This window comes from Gorilla gorilla, chromosome 5 (assembly GCF_029281585.2).
Source record: "Gorilla gorilla gorilla isolate KB3781 chromosome 5, NHGRI_mGorGor1-v2.1_pri, whole genome shotgun sequence".
Taxonomy (NCBI): Eukaryota; Metazoa; Chordata; class Mammalia; order Primates; family Hominidae; genus Gorilla; species Gorilla gorilla.
The window spans coordinates 175,856,811-175,872,387 of NC_073229.2; the positions used below are offsets into that span (position 1 = coordinate 175,856,811).

At 40.0% G+C, this 15,577-nt stretch overlaps 1 protein-coding gene across 2 annotated transcripts in view; it reads left to right on the plus strand.

The window, feature by feature from the left end:
* The window catches only part of ESR1 (estrogen receptor 1), a 410,427-nt gene that overhangs the window by 1,672 nt on the left and 393,178 nt on the right, over positions 1–15,577 (plus strand). For both annotated transcript variants that reach the window (XM_055390889.2, XM_055390895.2), the window contains exon 2: positions 9,698–9,828. The gene's annotated coding sequence lies outside the window, so the exon portion shown is untranslated. The remainder of the gene's footprint in view (positions 1–9,697; positions 9,829–15,577) is intronic.

The window sequence follows — 15,577 nt, forward strand, 5'->3', positions numbered from 1 at the left end:
GATAACTCTGGGTCTTTTTGTTCAATATTGGGTTTAGAGCTAGCTACCATCTACCTTCCCTTCAAACACTCTAAACCTCCACACAGTATAAGTATTTACATCAGGCATCTGCTAAACATTTTCACATGGTTATCTGCAGGTCTTCTCTGAGTCTATCTGCATTCATTTATCCTAGTTGCTCAGAACAATCGCTTGGGCTGACGGCCTGGTGGTTGAGTTTACTTTGCTTTGAATAGGGAACAGCTGTGCTCCATGACTGCAGATTGGCTATTTGGAAAAAAGGGCAAGGAAGAGAGTGACCCAGCTCTGGGTAGACCATCCACACTGTAAAAAAAAGTCATAGCATAGTCTTCATCTATGGCAGTGGAGATATGGTCCTGTCCATCCACCTCTATCAGGAGAGGGTCTCAATTGTTAATCTCTGAGAAAGAGGCGCCATCTGTGAAACCTCCTGCATATTGTCTAATGAAGTGCTATTTTCAAAGGCATGCACTGTACAGGTAAGAGTGATGATGGTGTGCCTGCCTTCTGGGCAACATCTCAATAGACTTCCTGTGAATCATTCCCACTGGACCCAACAGCAAAAGCGTACACATCATTGAGTTTTATCGTTCTATCTAAGGCGTATAACATTTTTCTCTCTGAAAGTCTGTGATTCTTTCGGAGAATGAAGGGGCTTACCCTATCCATCTGCCCCTAAAAATATTCGCTGGAAAGCTGATACCTCTGCTCAGGTTTTCCACAGCAGATCACTCTTCAGTAAGAATTCTGATATTAAGTAGTTTAATTCAGATCCATGGAAAATGACTGAGTACCAGCCATAGCTCCCACCACTCTCTAGCTGTGCAATTAGAGGCAGATTATTTAACCTCATGCCTTGAATTTCTCATCTGCAAAGTGGGAGTACTAACAGTAGCTACCAGATATATTATATGGAATAAATGACATTAAGCCACTCATTAAACTTCTTGCAGTTTCCAAGCATTAGAAACTCAGTATGAGGAAGTTATTTCTATTCTAAGCCTAGCACAGTGCCTGGTACTCAATACATGTTGGTTGAATCAGTGAAATAATTCAAGGTCAGCACCAAAGCTGCTAGGAATTTATGAACATCTGATCATAACTGGAAACTTGATCTAAAAAACAAAGGGCAGTCAATCCAATCAACTGAGCGTACCATCTGTTGAAATGCTGCTGCTTCTGTAATGAGTATAAAGTGTTGGAAGAGAAAGTCCAGGAACCTCCATCATTCTTCCTTCCATCATTCCTCTCCTTTGTGACTATCTTTGTGATGAGAAGGGTAACAAAAAAATCTTGCTGAGATGAGCGTGTCAAAAACGTGTTACAAATGCTTCACATTCCCTTTCACATCAACAGAAGCATGTTGCTTCATTGTTGGGCAATGTCTTAGTCCATGCACACATAGAGCTCTCTGCTGATTTTTTTTTGAGATGGAGTCTTGCTCTTTCACCGAGGCTGGAGTGCAGTGGTGCTTTCTCAGCTCACTGCAAACTCTGCCTCCCAGGTTCAAGCAATTCTCCTGCCTCAGCCTCCAGAGTAGCTGGGATTACAGGCATGTGCCATCATGGCCAGCTAATTTTCATATTTTTAGTAGAGACGGGGTTTTACCATGTTGGCCAGGCTGGTCTCAAACTCCTGACCTTAAATGATCCACTCGCCTTGGCCTCCCAAAATGCTGGGATTACAGACATCAGCCAGCATACCCGGTTGTATGCTGATGTTCTAATTCAATGTGATACCAAAGACCTGAGATAGTCTCTCCCACTCTGGCCCCGTAACATATGTCCACAAGGTGGTAATAATAACAACTATAGTAGCACGTAAGGTTGGGGGAGCTCTTACTTTGTGCGATGCTTTTTATAGTGTTATTACGTGTGATTCTCACAGCAACCCCAGGTGGTGAACAACGTTATGATTCCTGTAGTACAAATGAGGAAACTAAGGCTTTGCAAAGCTAGGTAACACGCCCAATATTACACAGCTTCAAAAGTGACAGCCCTAGGACTTGAAGATAAACTCATCTAATTCCAAAGCTCATGCTTTTAGCCATTACTTGAGACAGTATTAACTTTTAAAGTTTGTAATCAATATGAATTTGGCCTTGGGAAAGCAGGTTAAGCATCTGGGGTTGATGGGAGATAACATTACACCCTCTCTTAGCCTCAGCATCTTCATCTGTGAAATGGGAATAATCACATCTGAGTCACAGAAGTTTTGTGGCTCTTCATGAGGATTAAATAAAGTAATGCATGTAAGAGAGTTTTGTACAAAGTTCACTTTTATAAAATGCAAGTTGTGGCCGGGATTGGTGGTTCACGCCTATAATCCCAGCACTTTGTGGGGCTGAGGTGGGTGGATCACCTGAGGTCAAGAGTTCGTGACCAGCCTGGCCAACACGGTGAAACCCGTCTCCACTAAAAATACAAAAATTAGCCAGGAGTGGTGGCATGGGCCTGTAATCTCAGCTACTTGGGAGGCTGAGACAGGAGAATCGCTTGAACCCACGAAGTGGAGGTTGCAGTGAGCCGAGATCGTGCCATCGAACTCCCACCTGGGCAACAGAGTGAAACTGCATCTAAAAAAAGACAAAAAAAAAAAGTAAGTTGTTATATGCAGTGCATAAATTATTACTTAGTTCCATGTAAAATCTTCCCACTAAGTGAATGAGGGTTCACCTGGCTGTAGTGCTATGAGATAGATATGAGGGGCAGATTGGTTTATGCTTCTCAAAAACAGAAAGTGTGCCAGGGTGGAAGTGTGGGTGGGGAGTCTCCGCCTCCCAGCCATGTGGCAAAGCTGGAATGTGAGTACAGCAGCAGCAGTATGGATGGGGTTTTGGGGGGATGGTGGTAATCTTCTTCTGGGGGCACCCCTCCAGTATTCTGGGATGCTCTCTGATTTCTTTTGAGAAGACAAGTGGTTAGGAGCTTCCCTAGCCTTTCTGTTGTAAAAACCATCAAGATCCCTGTTGAATGCATACCTGGAGCTTGGTTTCCCTAAGCAAAGACTTTAATAACTTCATTTGGTTTTAGTCTCCTATTTAAAGCTGCCACCCACTCTCAATTTTTCGGGTTTTCCTACTAAGAATGGATATAACATGGGCAGTCTTCCAGTTCTCCTTTCTTGCTGCCTTGAAGACAACACACAGGCCAATCACAAGGAGGCAGAGACAGGCCCCAACAAGTTGACAATCCTAGAGAGCTTAGCGTGAGTAGACTTGCTGAGGTTCCTGACTTTTGCTGGAATAGGAGAGTGCCACTGGCTTTTTGACATTTCTTTTTCCAACTGTTTCCTTGTCAAAATGACCAGCAGCTCAGCTCCCCTAAACATACCTCCTCCCCTAGATTGGTTCAGAGGAAGCCATCAAGGTCCTTTTGCAAACGGATGATCTGCATTTTTGAGATCCTTCTTTCCTCTGCTGTTCATAGAAACGGTCTCATTGGAATAATTCCTTTCGGAATGTTACTAAGGACACCAAGAAATCAACAAGAAAATTTGAGTGTATCTGACAGAAGAAATTTGGCTTTTGTACTCTAATAATTATTTATTAGAAGCAATAACTGGTCAGAATTTATTTGCTTAAAACCATGTAAAGAAAGGTGCTTAATAAAGATAATTGCATCACATATAGTAATCCGTTTTAGTATCTTTCACCTTAAAACTATGTGACAAATAAAGACACAAATTGCTCTTTCTTTCTAATAAGCAATTTTGGAAATTCCTTATTGGGAAATTCCAAATTTTACAAAATTTACAAAATTTAAGATTTTGGAAATCGTACCTGCATCAAGTTTTCTGAAAGAATATTTAAGGATTAAGGTTACTTAGAATCCAATATATGCATAGTTTAATTTAACTCATATTGTTAAATTCTTTTTCTAATTTTATTTAAGAAATGAGTAATATTGACAAGGGCCTTGCTGTGGTTTATTATGGCTTGTCCTAGAGTCTCTATTCCCAGCTAGATTAAAAGTGCCTCAGGGCTGGGCATGGTGGCTCATGTCTGTAATCCCAACATTTTGGGAGGCTGAGGCCAGTGAATCAGTTGAGGCCAGGAGTTTGAGACCAGCCTGGCCAACATAGTGAAATGCTGTCTGTACTAAAAATACAAAAAATTAGCCGGACATGGTGGTGCATGCCTGTAATCCCAGCTACTTGGGAGGCTGAGGCAGGAGATTCACTTGAACCTGGGAGGCGGAGGTTGCAGTGAGCTGAGATAACACCACTGCACTCCAGCCTGGGAGACACAGAGAGACTCCATCTCAAATAAATAAATAAATAAATAAATAAATGAATAAATAAATAAATAAATAAATAGTTCCTCGGGTGCATAGATGGGGTTGTTCAGGTTTGTACCCTGTGCCTTGGGAAGTGCCTGGTACACACTGGTGTTTGGCACATAATTGTAGAGTGAGATTGAGCCTGGCATGTTCCTTGATCCCTAGACAATCTCTATCAGTTATGATCAGTAAGGCACATAATATGATATGTGACTATTACAGAGTAGCACACTATAATATGTGCCTAAAGCCATAACATCAACGAATACAATTCAGCAGAGTAGAATGTGAAGAGTGCTTGCAGAGTGCTGAGCACCACGGTGAGGAAGCATAAAGAGAAGAAGGTATTTCTGGGTTGGTGCAGGATGGTTAGGGATAGCTTTGGGTAGGAAGCGACTCTTGACCGTGACCTTAAAGGACAGGTAACGTGTACATGGGAAAATACAAGGAAAAGGAGGTGCATAATGAAAGGCATGGGGGAGGTGGTTTTGGGAAACCATCAGTCTGACAGAAACATAGTTAAGAAAAGTGCAAGGTGGTGGTAGGAGGTAATTTAGAAGTGGAGAGTCAGATGTCCTGTTAAGGAGCTTGAACTTTATCTTGTAGGCATTAAAGATGTTGGTGTAGGATTGGAATGAAATAAAGACTTAACCTTAGAAAAATACTGTGTGGATTGAAGATTTCAGATGAAGAGTGGGTACATCAATTCGGAGGTGAGGGAAATAGTTCAAGGGAGGTGTCCCACCATTAAAAAAAATCTTTTAGGACTTGTTTTTTGAAATCATGATTGTTTATGGTTGTAAAGATTTTGTTTCAGAAATGACTGGTGGAGAAAGAAGTGTATTGGGAGTCAAAAGATGGGACTGTGCCACTGATGTGCGCAGTGAGAAGCTGCAAGCTTGGTGCCCCGTCTTCCTAACTGTAAAATGGGCATAACAACTACCAGACAGCCGTCAAAACATTATACTAGTGATACAATGAAGACTAAGTGATATAATTTTGAAAGGCAGTATGCCTTATATGTGTAAAATGCTGTTTACTTGGAATATTTTTATAGTAAAATTATTTTCTTTGGACAAGATATAGATGCAGAAGAAAATGATCATATTTCTGTGAGATTAGGATTCAGACCATTTGAATTTTTTATATTTATTAAATAGGTACTTTATGTTGGGTACTGAATAAGTCTTTTATTTTTAACACCTCATTTCCCTCACAAAATGGATGGAATCTTTGGACTAGGGGAAATGTGTGGTCCCTGCAGCTGTAGTATTTTATGATTCTATAGCTTTTGCCTTTAGCAATCTTCTCTTAGAATAGTGATTTAAGGGCTGGGTGTGTGGTGGCTTACACCTGTAATCCCAGCACTTTGGGAGGCTGAGGCAGGCAGATCACCTGAGGTCAGGCATTCGAGACCAGCCTGGCCAACACGGTGAAACCCCTTCTTTACTAAAAATAAAAAATTAGCCCGGTGTGGTGGCATGCGCCTGTAGTCCCAGCTACTAGGGAGGCTGAGGCAAGAGAATCGCTTGAACTAGGAGGTGGAGGTTGCAGTGAGCCAATATTGTACCACTGCACTCCAGCCTGGGCGACAGAACATTTAATGCTGGTGGCTCACACCTGTAATCCTAGCACTTTGGGAGGCCGAGGTGGGTGAATTGCTTTTGCTCAGGAGTTTGAGAGCAGTCTGGGCAACATGGCGAAACCCCATCTCTATAAAAAATACAAAAATTAGCCGGGTGTGGTGGCGCACGCCTGTAGTCCCAGCTACTTGAGAGGCTGAGGTGAGAGGATGACTTGAGCCCAGGAGATCCAGGCTGCAGTGAGCTGACATAGCGCCACTGCACACTGCATTCCAGCCTGGGAAACAGAGCAAGATCTTGTCTTAAAAAAAAAAAAAAGTAACTTAAGATACTGACAGTATAAACACAACCAAACCCATGGGCATCTGTGCTGGGAATAAAAGACAGACATGTTTTCATTGCACTGATTTAGGATTCTGCTTGGAAAGGAAAACTGTGATCTCTCCTGCAGTTGCCTAAAATGCTTTACAGTTATGGGAATGGAAAAGCTAAATTCTGTGATTTGTGGGTAGAGGGAAGGAGGACGAGTGTCCTTTCTGATTTCCTCTTTTTCCTTCTCTTCCAAGGGGAAATAAAAGGCTAGAGCAACAATTTAAAAAGAAAAGGCAAGGAGCTACTGGGGGTAGAGTCGGGAGGGAAAAAGGCCAAACCCACTAAATAATTTCACTTCAGTTACAGTAAATCTCAAATGATGATGCTACACTCCTGAGAATGTTCCATGGTGGAAATGCCTGGGCTTTGAATTTTGAGCAGCGAAGTACCAGGAGAGGGTGACATGATAACATTCAACAGGAAGAACACTGCTCTTGTCCGTTTGACGGTCCTATTCCTCCGGATCACTCAATCTTCACAAATCAAGCATATAGCTCCTTCACATGTCATTTGTGAAGGGAAAGACTCCTAGGAAAATGTTTTCTAGGAAAGGGAAAAAAGCAGAAAGCAAAGGTCTCCTGCTTACTACAGCATTCGTGTTGCATAAGCAGTATTAATGTAGTGGAGTATTAATCACTTAGAACAGTTCACGTATTATTCCTATCTGGGCTCTGCAAGGTCCTTTCTTCACTTCTTTCTCGACATTTGGATTCTGTCCATTTTACTCCTCCCTCTGCACTTGGAATAGAAGTGAAATTTGTTGTGCCAATTCTCTGCTTGTTAGAAGCCATGGTAATGTTTAGTAGGGGAAAAGATTTGTACTGCTACATAGAAGGAGGTTTTGGGATTATTTAAGACTTTACTTTGTTGATGGGATTCCTAGAATCTACTATCACTGGGTATACTAGACAAGTTTGTAGATTTACAAAAGTGTGGATAACATGGGTTGCACTTGATTTCTTTATCCAGCTCTTTGGTTCTAAATTTATTGCCAATTTTATTTATCAAACCTATTCTCAGCGGAGTAGTATTTTCTGTGGTCACAAGGAAACATCTGTGAGCTTAAACCTTAGAGGCAGATAGCCAGTTAGAACATTTGGCATATGAAGCTTAGATAGCAGAAGAGAAAAATTAACCAAGGCAAACCTCAAAAATATTGAGAAGGCAACTAAGAAAAATTTCTTATCACTGACAGACTGCAGTATTGAGTTCGTGTTAATGAAGAAATGTCAGAATACATAATGAATCAATAAGGAGTGTCATATTATGGCAAGTTTCAATGTTGGTGTCAATCTCGACTGCCAGGATTTATGGTAGATTATATAATGGAATCCTGAGTTCTGAGAGATCAAAGGAAAATGCTGGCTCTTTCTTCATCCATTCTCTTAGGTCAAGCCTATGCAGCAAGAAGCCAAGTTGAGAATTGAGCAATTATCTGAAGTGGGCAGTGGAGACGGCCAAACCAGATAATATATAACCAGAAAGTCACCGTGGAGGGAAAATGTGGACTGAAAATAGGATAAGGGGTGGAGGTAGAATGTCAAGCCATTTGGTCAGTGTCCACAGTCCAAATTTACTGAATAACAGCCAATTCCTTACTTCATGTGGTTATTTAGAGCGAGACTAGAGGGCAAGTGAAAAAAAAAAAGAGTTCATTCCTAAGGTTGTTGCATGTTTGTGCAAAATTTCTTCAAATCTCTGTTATTATCTGTTACATGTCTAATTCTGAGTGCTTCCAGATATTGCATTTCATTACTTTAGATTAGTGGGTTGAAGTGGTGGAGGAAGCCCATATAATCTGACTTACATGGAGAAAACAAGTCTTTTTTTATAGTTTAGTTGAGTGTTATATTTAATTAGCCTTTTTTTCCCCTCCATAATGCATGCTTATGAATTTTCCACTTAAAATTCTGAGGCTCTGACCTTTATCATTTCCTCATGGAGCAATTTCTGTACCTCCTTAACTTCAGTAGAACATAGCAATGAAATATACAAGTCCCCTAGAATAGAATTTGTGTGAATTTGGTTTTCTAAAAACACAACTACCAAAGTCTGAGGACCAGTGTGGTATTTTTTTCTTCTATTTGATATGGAAACCATAAACTACTTACTTTGAGCAGATGTTTCCCAGTTCTAAAATACAGCTATCAGTCCACTGGCCCCTATAAATCTGTTGGAGTGCACCTGCTAATTCTGAAGCCTCCCTAATACAATGTTAAACTTTCCTTTTTTTTTTTTTTTGAGAAAAAAATTGTAAATTAGGTTCACTGTTGCTTGGAATTAGGAAAAAATAAAAACACAGGCATACTAATATTTCAGATGGAAAAACAAAGTTAAGAATTCAACAAGTATTTTTCCCCCACTCTATCATGTCTTGCACATTTAAAGCTGTTATACAACATTTTAAAAACAAACCAAAAAAACCCAGGGCCTTTTTCCAACAGCTTAGGCTGATGACCCACAGTAAAAAAGTGCCCCATGGGATATTCTTAAAGCACCCCAAGGGAGTCTATTGAAATAACTTAAAGTAAAAATTCAGAAGAATTTTACATGTAATTAAAAATTAAGAACGTTGTTTTATAAGCAATAGGGAAAAGCAGTATTAAGGTGCATTGCTCAATTTCTCACTTGCTCTGTGCAGTGACTACTTTTTCAACCATGTAACAACGTCTGAATCTTCGTGGTAAAATCATACCTATCACAGCCACAGCAGGTTTTGTTCTGCTGCTGCACATGTGATTTGAGATACTGCGGGCTGGGAGTTTTTTTTTTTTTTTTTAATTTCTAATGGCAAAATGGATCTATAGAAATGGAAGTCATCTGTAATCTCAGCACTTTGAGAGGCTGAGGTGGGTGGATCACCGGAGGTCAGGAATTGGAGACCAGCCCAGCCAACATGGTGAAACCCATCTCTACTAAAAAGATAAAAAATTAGCTGGCGGGCGTGGTGGTGTGCGCCTGTAGTCCCAGCTACTTGGGAGGCTGAGGCAGAAGAAAAGCTTGAACCCAGGAGGCGGAGGTTGCAGTGACCCGAGACCGCACCATTGCACTCCAATCTGGGTGGCAAGAGAGAAACTACATCTCAAAAAAAAAAAAAAAAAAAAAAAAAAAAAAAAGAAGAAGAAGAAGAAATGGAAGTCATCCCGTGGGCCTGAGTTGGTGTAGTGGATTATGGCCTGTGCGTGAGTGAAGAAATGCTTGCCAATGGCATCAGTGGTAACTAGCTTAAGCCCTACTCAGCTTTGTAAAATAATGTAATCAAGGAATTTGATCTGAACAGGTAAGCCAAACATTGATTCTTCAGTGCCTATTGATAAGTGAGACTACTTTTCTTTTTAACAGCCTTATTTCACTTAAGTGGGGAGTCAAACTAGCTTTAATTAAGGAAATCTGTAGAAATCACCCACATCTCCCTTTCCTTCTCTGTTAAAAAAACAAAAGGAAGAAGAAAATAAGGAAGGAGTAAGCACAAAGATCTCTTCACATTCTCCGGGACTGCGGTACCAAATATCAGCACAGCACTTCTTGAAAAAGGATGTAGATTTTAATCTGAACTTTGAACCATCACTGAGGTATGTGTGAACATACTAGTTTCCTCTTTCTCTCTCCTGACTTTGTCCGTGAATTGATAAGATCTAATTTGGTCATCAGTTTGGAGAACGATTTTTCATTTAATTTCTTTCATTATCAAGTGTGTATTGTCAGGGTCTTAGCAGTACACCTGCTATCTGATGGGCACTCTACATGCGTTGCTTAGGTTGAAATTAAGGATACAATCTGTGCACTACCACCATTTAAAAAAATCCCCAAGTCTACTGTGTGGGTGAGGTTTCTTTGCATAGTATCAGAGAGGTTAACCAATTTATTTACATACTCAATAGTCCACTCTAAGTATGGAAAACCCAAGCTTTTTTTTTTTCTTAAGAAAGAGCTTTTCATTCTTTTTTCCCTCAGAGCTTTACCATAGTTTCCAGCAAGTGAAAACATTTCTTGATTTGAATTTCACAACCTCCTTCTCCTCTTGCCAGTTGTATGGTGCTAATAGGAAGCAAAATGTGAGTGTGCTTTTAATTTAACCCTAAAATAGGGGAACATCTTCACAATTTAGACTTTACATATTCAGTGACCTACCTAAAAATAGAGACATAATTCTAACCTTCTCAATCATTAAGAAACATTTCTATTGAATTTAATTATTCAAAACAACAGGTAGCAGTTTCACAAGGGAAAAGACAAGCCATGCCACTTGTATTTGTGGTCACCAAGTAATTACATTATTTTTTATTTAAAATTAAGATAAAATAACTTACTGACTGTGAAGTCCATTTCTCATTTCCTCCATAGAACATTTTAAAACTAGTGCACAAAACTCTTGAAAAGTCATGCCTCTATTGCAATGAAAGTGCAAATTGTCACCATTGCCTAGAAGCTAACTTGAGAGGCTGTGTATCTATGTAGCATTTTGCAAATCCAGTAGCAGGCATGTGATATAAAAGATTAAATGCACCCCTGATTTGTGAATACTATCCTAGCCTTCAAAATGTTCAAAAGCACAGGAAGTCTGGACTTTTAAAAATATAACCTGCCCAAATTGCAAGGGAGGGGTTGGGTGTAGGACCTAGGTCTGTCTGCCAATCAGCTTGAGATGCCAGTGGACTAAACCTGACTTCACTAAAAACCAGACTGGCAAATATTACTCAGCGTGGTAATTTCCTAATTGTAGAACTGGCCTGTTTGGTGAAGTATTTCAGGAAAATTTTTAGCTGGACCTTTTCTACCCTACTGCATAAGAAATGAAGGTTTCTAGGCAAAGACTTTACTTAGTGACTAACCAAAAATGGTAAATAAAGTCACCACTTCCAGGCTTAGCTACTGTCCTCAAAACTGCTGCAGGACTGGTCAGGCCAGTCTTCTGAGGCTGGAGGTGCATGTGGAACCCCCAGAGCCTTGTCTGCAAGGGCATGGCTGACTGCAGGCTGTTTAGAAGCACCCCACCCCGTGAAACTCCTCTGGCTTAGGAATTTTAAACAGTTCTAGTTCTAATCTCTCTGCTCAGAGTCTGAGCAGCTGTGAATGAGCTCTCCTGTGAATCACAGAAATGTTAATGGGTGAGCTGCTCTAGCTTCTTACTTCCAAGTGGAAGGCGCCTGTAGCTCTTTGCCAGCTTGATGCAGTGAGTTTGATTCCTCTTTTGGGCAGCAGGGAGAGATAATGAAGGAGGGGGAAAAAAAGGTTTTAATATATAAACGAGTCTTCCATCTAGCTGAGGCTGAACAAAGTAGAAGAACCAGTGCAAGTCACTGGGGGTATGGATCTCATACCATTTTCAGCATACACCTCCCTTTCTCTCTTTTTGATTCTACACACGTCAGTCCCTGAGTAGTCTTGCATTGCTTTCCCCACTTTGAAGTCTTAGATCCAAAACTGATGATTCCAGAAAGGTCTAAGGTGCTGTTGCTGAGATTTTGAAAGAGACCTGAAACAAACTGTTGGGATTCTAGATGCTATTGTGCATCTGCCTGGATAACTGTGTCACTTAGGTTGGGTCACCAGAATAATTCTCCTCCATTTTTGCTGCCTTTCCAATTTATAAACAACACAGAACATCAGTGGTTCTCCCATAATCAAATATATTTGGCTCTATTAATATTAAAATTTGATCTTGAGTAGAAAGATTCTAAGGGCTAAAAAATAAAAGATGTAAAATGTATGTTGATAGGTTAGTGTAGAAGCCACACATGGGGTTGCCCCCACTCCCACTCTTTCATATTTTTTTTAAGAACCAACACTCAAGTTACAAAGTCGATTCTTTTTTTTTTTGTTTTTTTTTGAGACTGAGTCTCACTCTATCACCACCCAGGCTGGAGTGCAGTGGTGCGATCTTGGCTCACTGCAACGTCCGCCTCCCCGGTTCAAGTGATTTTTCCTGGCTCAGCCTCCCGAGTAGCTGGGATTACAGGTGCCCGCCACCACACCCAGCTAATTTTTGTATTTTTAGTAGAGATAGAGACAGGGTTTCACTATGTTTCACCATGTTGACCAGGCTGGTCTTGAACTCCTGACCTCAGGTGATCCACCCGCCTCAGCCTCCCAAAGTGTTGGGATTACAGGCGTGAGCCAACGCCCCTGGACACAAAAGTCAATTCTTAACTTAAAACATAAAAGTTCCATTTCTTTTATGGTCTACTTAGTCATGTCTGGAGTCAGTGAGCTCAGTCAAGTAGTTTGTAGAATGACAGTTGTGATACCTATTCATTTACCCACCAGATTATTTTCTGTTCTCCATGGCACTTTATAGAAAACAGTTTATTCGGTCATTACAACAGCTCTAGGAGTGGGTTTCATTAAACCCACTTTCTAGGAAAGCGAACTAAGGCTTAGAAAAATCAAGTAATTTGCTAAAGACTACCCAGCTGGCAATGATATGACAGGACATGAACTTAGGACAATAACTCAAGATCTTGGTCCCTGTAAATATGGGTTTCCAGGTTATGTATGCAGGCAGAGGGCTTAGATCCTGAAGTTTCTTTCAGAAACTTCAGGATCTAAGCCCTCTATATAGAAGCAGTATAAAAAGGAAGGATCTCTTCCCATAGGGAGCTTGTCATCCATTGAATGAGGAACTCAGACTTCCACTGTGAAATATTTGTATCCCCATTGTGTGTGAGATATGGGGACTCTGATCATCATAAGAGCACATTTTTCCTGCCTATAAATGATACTTAATAGAGCTGACAGATTATATATATCTGGAACACTTTTACTTAGCAGAAAGACAACAGGCTAGGATTAGCTGACTACTAATTTTATTTATCAAGCTCAATTCCCATGCTGACTTCGCTTCCTCTAGTGAAAATGTGTCATCAGATTTGGTCCCAAACTGGAGAGGTGAAAGGATCCTTTGACCAGTATAATAGCCATGCCATCAGTTTTGCTTTCCTAATTAAGTTTTATATGGGTTAATGATCTATATCACTATTTTGGGGGTTTCTAAACACATATGAGCTAAAGATGGAACAGATGATGGAAAAGATGGAAAGAAGATGACTCATGTACAAAGGCTTGCAGAGAGAAGGATAAGTCAAAAAATTGGTAAATCACACATGAATAATCAAGAACTGACTACAATATAATAATATGTGTTCATTTCCACTAATGAATAAGCTGCCATTGTGTCTCTTCATTCTCTATTTAGGACAAATTACTTCTCTGCTGTATTTCCATTCTTACAGGTACCTATCTGCTGTGATTTTTCCCAGTTTTGACTTTATCTTGTTGCTTTAATCTTGTCTCTAAGTAAATTGCAACCCAGTAAATATATTCCAGTATTGTTTATTGTAATTCCTGCCTTTATGTCAGGTGGCAAGAGGAAGGGACTGGTTTTATTAATTTATCAGTCTGGGTGTGTGCTAAGAGGATCCTTAGTACATGCTTTGATTATGGTAGATTGAGTCTAAAAGATTCAGCTGGTTTATTCCATTTATTTTGGTCTGTCTGCATAACAAGGTCACACAGTGGATTATACTAGTTTTCTATGTGTCGTATTGTTGGCCTGACACATAATAGCAAATAAGAGGTACCACAATTTTCTGTAGTGTGAAGCTGTGTGTGTACAACAACCAGTGAAAAATCTTAGTTATTTGGACTTTTGTGTTCCATGATGCCAGAGAAAGCCAGACACCAGCAGCTGGAATCAGCTAAGACCTAAGACCCTGCATGCACATATAGATGTTTACATTTTCTTCCTATTGCAACATTCAGCCATTGCTTTGGCACCTATTTCAATAATATATTACTGCTCATCAAAGTGGAAATAATGTTTTGTTACTAGCTGAGTATTGAAAAGCTCTTCATAGTTTTGTGATTTTGACTCAGCTCCAACATGCAGGACCCATTTCTTCAACTGACTTTGGCAACAGGAGAGATTGACTAGTGTGCTTGAAAGTGATCCACTGCTGTTTCTGTTTAACTTTCTTCAATCCTACTGGGCCATGGGAAGAAGAGGTAGCGGGCATCCTTGTTTGCCTCAACCAGAAAGCACAAGGCCATCCCAGGGCGGGGCAGGAGAGAGGTGGGAGGGAAGAAGCATGCTCCACAGGGCCATTGTTTACCTTGTTGGCCGGTCAGGTCCTCTCAGGGTAGGGTTCCTGGGATAAGAGCAAAGCTTATTGGTTTTCCTTGCTGTGCCACGAGAGCACACCAGGTCACCCCTGCAGCCTTGCTTGCCTTCCCACAGCCTGATCTTGCCTAGGGTTTCAGCTGATATCCTTTCTACTCAGGAGGAGAAACCACAGAAAACATGGAGGAAGTATTTCCAATGTTAAGACTTTAGACCAAACTATAGAAATCTGTTCTACCTGGAAACCTGAAGAAATAAATCATGACTGCTATTCAGTAGAGGTAAAATAAAAAAACAGCTTTACTGGTTTGGAATCATAGGAAGGCTTTCTGTATAGCCTCTCTGAGAGCTGCCTACCGGAAGGATTTGTCCTCAAAACGTGAGGATTTGTGGTGTTCCAGGGTTTATATGATACTGGCAGGATGGTTTGCTAGAGGGCTGTGCTTCGACCTTTATCCAAGGGATGTAAGCCGTGTGTTTAGGTTACTGAGCATCTAGCACAAAGCTCTAATGTTGAAGGAGCATTGGAGGCAGGCTATGCCTCTGAACATGTAGAATTGACTAGAAATGCCAATGTTCATTTCAAAATGAAATCATTATCTTTCTTATGCTCCCATTTAAAAATGATTATTACATTTTTGCATATTGTTGAATGCATATTAATTTTAGGAAGTTTAGAAAAGAGATAAGCATAAAGACATACATAAAAATCACTTATTCTCATCAGCTATAGATAATCACTAACAATATTTTAGGACATTTTCTTTTCATCTTTTTCTTAGCAATATGTATGTGTGTGGGTATACATATTTAAGTGTGTATATATGTAAATTAAAAAACATAAAATATTCCCACAATATAATTAATAAAAATCTAAGATACAACACAATTTCCATTTGTAATATGTAGTGTATATATGTATATATACACATTATATGTATATATAAAATACATGCATAAAATAGATACACACACAGGTATATATTTTGCAAATTGAAATGATGTTGTATCTTGTAGATTTTAGTTAACATTAGAATTTATTTACACTACTTAGGTGTTTTAACAAGGATTGTGGTCCACATCTATTTATTTCCTTAAGAGTAATTCCAAAAAGTGGAAATAGAATGTCAAGGGGCAAAGTTCTTTATATAGTCCTTAAGGAGTGTTGCCAGATATATATTTTTTTTACTTCCTTTTAAAAC